We start from the raw sequence: 6000 nt of genomic DNA on the forward strand, positions 1-6000 counted from the left end.
TCCCACGTCAAGAGAACATCGTCCTCCTGATACTGATAGTCTCTTTTGTATAGCCATAGGTTTAGTGCAGGATAGTGACATAAGTGCTCCCACGTCAAGAGAACATCGTCCTCCTGATACTGATAGTCTCTTTTGTATTGCCATAGCTTTAGTGCAGGATAGTGATTTAAGTGCTCCCACGTCAAGAGAACATCGCCCTCCTGATACTGATAGAGTCTCTTTTGTATAGCCATAGCTTTAGTGCAGGATAGTGATATAAGTGCTCCCACGTCAGGAGAACATCGTCCTCCTGATACTGATAAGAATCTAGTTTGTATAGCCATAGCCTTAGTGCAGGATAGTGATATAAGTGCTCCCACGTCAAGAGAACATCGTCCTCCTGATACTGATAGAGTCTCTTTTGTATAGTCATAACATAAGTGCAGGATAGTGATATATGTACTCCCACGTCAAGAGAACATCGTCCTCCTGATACTGATAGTCTATTTTGTATAGCCATAGCTTTAGTGCAGGATAGTGATCTAAATGCCCCCACATCAAGAGAACTCCATTCTCCTGATACTGATAGAGTCTAGTTTGTATAGCAATAGGTTTAGTGCAGGATAGTGATATTAGTGCTCTCACATCAAGAGGGCATCATCTTACTGCTACTGATAAATTCCAGTTTGTATAGCCATAGATTTAGTGCAGGATAGTGATATGAGTGCTCATACATCAAGAGAACATCGTCCTCCTGATACTGATAAGAGTATAGTTTGTATAGCCATAGCTTTAGTGCAGGATAGAGGTATAATTGCTCCCAAATCAAGGGAATATCGTCCTCCTGGTTCTGATAGGGTCTAGTTTGTATAGCTACTAGCTTTATTGTAGTATAGAAAAATAACTGCTCCCACATCAAGATCCCACATCAAGAGAACGCAGTCCTCCTGATACTGATAAGAGTCTAGTTTGTAGAGCCATAGCCTTAGTGCAGGATAGTGATATAACTGCTGCCACATCAAGAAAACATCGTCCTCCTGATACTGATAGAGTCTATTTTGTATAGCCATAGATTTATTGCAGGATAGTGATCTATATGCACCCACATCAAGAGAACGCAGTCCTCCTGCTACTGATAAATTTCAGTTTGTATTGCTACTTGCTTTAGAGTAGTATAGTGATATAACTGCTCCCACATCACGAGAACACCTTCTCCTGATACTGATAGAGTCTAGTTTGTTTAGCTAATTGCTTTATTGTAGTATAGATATATAACTGCTCTTACATCAAGAGAACATCATCCTTCTGATACTGACAGAGTCTAGCTTGTACAGGCATACTTTTAGTGCAGGATAGTGATATAAGTGCTCCCACATCACGAGAACACCTTTCTCCTGATACTGACAGAGTCTAGTTTGTATAGCCATAGCTTTAGTGCAGGATAGTGATATAAGTGCTCCCACGTCAAGAGAACATCGTCCTCCTGATACTGACAGAGTCTACTTTGTATAGACATAGCTTTTGTGCAGGATAGTGATATAAGTGCTCCCACGTCAAGAGAACATCGTCCTCCTGATACTGACAGGGTCTAGTTTGTATAGCCATAGCTTTAGTGCAGGATAGTGATATAAGTGCTCCCACGTCAAGAGAACATCGTCCTCCTGATACTGACAGAGTCTATTTTGTATAGCCATAGCTTTAGTGCAGGACAGTGATATAAGTGCTCCCACGTCAAGAGAACATCGTTCTCCTGATGCTGATAAGAATCTAGTTTGTATAGCCATAGCTTTAGTGTAGGATAGTGATATAAGTGCTCCCACGTGAAGAGAACGTCGTTCTCCTGATACTGATAAGAATCTAGTTTGTATAGCCAAGCCTTATTGCAGGATAGTGATATAACTGCTCCCACGTCAAGAGAACATCGTCCTCCTGATACTGATAGAGTCTATTTTGTATAGCCATAACCTTAGTGCAGGATAGTGATATAAGTGCTCCCACGTCAAGAGAACATTGTCATTCTGATACTGGCAGTCTAGTTTGTATAGCCATAGCCTTAGTGCAGGATAGTGATATAAGTGCTCCCACGTCAAGAGAACATCGTCCTCCTGATACTGATGGAGTCTATTTTGTATAGCCATAGCTTTAGTGCAGGATAGTGATATAAGTGCTCCCACGTCAAGGGAACATCGTTCTCCTGATATTCATAAGAGTCTAGTTTGTATAGCCATAGCTTTAGTGCAGGATAGTGATATAAGTGCTACCACGTCAAGAGAACATCGTCCTCCTGATACTGATAGAGTCTATTTTGTATAGCCATAGCTTTAGTGCAGGATAGAGATATAAGTGCTCCCACGTCAAGAGAACATCGTCCTCCTGATACTGATAAGAAACCAGTTTGTATAGCCAAGCCTTAGTGCAGGATAGTGATATAAGTGCTCCCACGTCAAGAGAACATCGTCCTCCTGATACTGATAGAGTCTATTTTGTATAGCCATATCTTTAGTGCAGGATAGTGATATAAGTGCTCCCACGTCAAGAGAACATCGTCCTCCTGATACTGATAGTCTATTTTGTATAGCCATAGCTTTAGTGCATGATAGTGATCTAAATGCCCCCACATCAAGAGAACACCATTCTCCTGATACTGATAGAGTCTAGTTTGTATAGCAATAGGTTTAGAGCAGGATAGTGATATAAGTGCTCCCACGTCAAGAGAACATCGTTCTCCTGATACTGATACGAATCTAGTTTGTATAGCCATAGCTTTAGTGCAGGATAGTGATATAAGTGCTCCCACGTCAAGAGAACATCGTTCTCCTGATACTGATAAGAATCTAGTTTGTATAGCCAAGCCTTAGTGCAGGATAGTTATATAACTGCTCCCACGTCAAGAGAACATCGTCCTCCTGATACTGACAGAGTCTAGTTTGTATAGCCATAGCTTTAGTGCAGGATAGTGATATAAGTGCTCCCACGTCAAGAGAACATCGTCCTCCTGATACTGACAGAGTCTAGTTTTGTATAGCCATAGCTTTAGTGCAGGATAGTGATATAAGTGCTCCCACGTCAAGAGAACATCGTCCTCCTGATACTGACAGAGTCTAGATTGTATAGCCATAGCTGTAGTGCAGGATAGTGATATAAGTGCTCCCACGTCAAGAGAACATCGTCCTCCTGGTACTGGTAGAGTCTATTTTGTATAGCCATAGCTTTAGTGCAGGATAGTGACATAAGTGCTCCCACGTCAAGAGAACATCGTCCTCCTGATACTGATAGTCTCTTTTGTATAGCCATAGCTTTAGTGCAGGATAGTGATATAAGTGCTCCCACGTCAGGAGAACATCGTCCTCCTGATACTGGTAGAGTCTCTTTTGTATAGCCATAGCTTTAGTGCAGGATAGTGACATAAGTGCTCCCACGTCAAGAGAACATCGTCCTCCTGATACTGATAGTCTAATTTGTATAGCCATAGCTTTAGTGCAGGATAGTGATATAAGTCCTCCCACGTCAAGAGAACATCGTCCTCCTGATACTGATAGAGTGTCCTTTGTATAGCCATAGCTTTAGTGCAGGATAGTGATATAAGTGCTCCCACGTCAAGAGAACATCGTCCTCCTTATACTGATAGAGTCTCTTTTCTATAGCCATAGGTTTAGTGCAGGATAGTGATATAAGTGCTCCCACGTCAAGAGAACATCGTCCTCTTGATACTGATAAGAATCTAGTTTGTATAGCCAAGCCTTAGTGCAGGATAGTTATATAACTGCTCCCACGTGAAGAGAACGTCGTCCTCCTGATGCTGATAGAGTCTATTTTGTATAGCCATAGCTTTAGTGCAGGATAGTGATATAAGTGCTCCCACGTCAAGAGAACATCGTCCCCCTGATACTGATAATAATCTAGTTTGTATAGGCAAGCCTTAGTGCAGGATAGTGATATAAGTGCTCCCACGTCAAGAGAACATCGTCCTCCTGATACTGATAGAGTCTATTTTGTATAGCCATAGGTTTAGTGCAGGATAGTGATATAAGTGCTCCCACGTCAAGAGAACATCGTCCTCCTGATACTGATAGAGTATATTTTGTATAGCCATAGCTTTAGTGCATGATAGTGATATAAGTGCTCCCACGTCAAGAGAACATCGTCCTCCTGATACTGATAAGTATCTAGTTTGTATAGCCAAGCCTTAGTGCAGGATTGTGATATAACTGCTCCCACGTCAAGAGAACATCGTCCTCCTGATACTGATAAGAATCTAGTTTGTATAGCCATAGCTTTAGTGCAGGATAGTGATATAAGTGCTCCCACGTCAAGAGAACATCGTCCTCCTGATACTGACAGAGTCTAGTTTGTATAGCCATAGCTTTAGTGCAGGATAGTGATATAAATGCTCCCACGTCAAGAGAACATCGTTCTCCTGATACTGACAGAGTCTAGATTGTATAGCCATAGCTTTAGTGCAGGATAGTGATATAAGTGCTCCCACGTCAAGAGAACATCGTCCTCCAGATACTGACAGAGTCTAGTTTGTATAGCCATATCTTTAGTGCAGGATAGTGATATAAGTGCTCCCACGTCAAGAGGACATCGTTCTCTGGATACTGATAAGAATCTAGTTTGTATAGCTTTAGTGCAGGATAGTGATATAAGTGCTCCCACGTCAAGAGAACATCGTCCTCCTGATACTGATAATAATCTAGTTTGTATAGGCAAGCCTTAGTGCAGGATAGTGATATAAGTGCTCCCACGTCAAGAGAACATCGTCCTCCTGATACTGACGGAGTCTAGTTTGTACAGGCATACGTTTAGTGCAGGATAGTGATATAAGTGGTCCCACATCACGAGAGCATCGTTCTCCTGATAATGACAGAGTCTAGTTTGTATAGCCCTAACCTTAGTGCAGTATAGTGATATAAGTGCTCCCAAGTCAAGAGAACATCGTCCTCCTGATACTGATAGATTCTCCTTTGTATAGCCATAGCTTTAGTGCAGGATAGTGATATAAGTGCTCCCACGTCAAGAGGACATCGTTCTCTGGATACTGATAAGAATCTAGTTTGTATAGCCATAGCTTTAGTGCAGGATAGTGATATAAGTGCTCCCACGTCAAGAGAACATCGTCCTCCTGATACTGATAATAATCTAGTTTGTATAGGCAAGCCTTAGTGCAGGATAGTGATATAAGTGCTCCCACGTCAAGAGAACATCGTCCTCCTGATACTGATAGAGTCTATATTGTATAGCCATAGCTTTAGTGCAGGATAGTGATATAAGTGCTCCCACGTCAAGAGGACATCGTTCTCTGGATACTGATAAGGATCTAGTTTGTATAGCCATAGCTTTAGTGCAGGATAGTGATATAAGTGCTCCCACGTCAAGAGGACATCGTTCTCTGGATACTGATAAGAATCTAGTTTGTATAGCCATAGCTTTAGTGCAGGATAGTGATATAAGTGCTCCCACGTCAAGAGAACATCGTCCTCCTGATACTGATAATAATCTAGTTTGTATAGGCAAGCCTTAGTGCAGGATAGTGATATGAGTGCTCCCACGTCAAGAGAACATCGTCCTCCTGATACTGATAGAGTCTATATTGTATAGCCATAGCTTTAGTGCAGGATAGTGACATAAGTGCTCCCACGTCAAGAGAATATCGTCCTCCTGATACCGATAGATTCTCCTTTGTATAGCCGTAGCTTTAGTGCAGGGTAGTGATATAAGTGCTCCCACGTCAAGAGAACATCGTTCTCCTGATACTGATAGTCTCTTTTGTATAGCCATAGGTTTAGTGCAGGATAGTGACATAAGTGCTCCCACGTCAAGAGAACATCGTCCTCCTGATACTGATAGAGTCTCTTTTGTATTGCCATAGCTTTAGTGCAGGATAGTGATTTAAGTGCTCCCACGTCAAGAGAACATCGCCCTCCTGATACTGATAGAGTCTCTTTTGTATAGCCATAGCTTTATTGCAGGATAGTGATATAAGTGCTCCCACGTCAAGAGAACATCGTCCTCCTGATA

The sequence above is a fragment of the Anabrus simplex genome, chromosome X, assembly GCF_040414725.1.
Source record: "Anabrus simplex isolate iqAnaSimp1 chromosome X, ASM4041472v1, whole genome shotgun sequence".
NCBI lineage: Eukaryota > Metazoa > Arthropoda > Insecta > Orthoptera > Tettigoniidae > Anabrus > Anabrus simplex.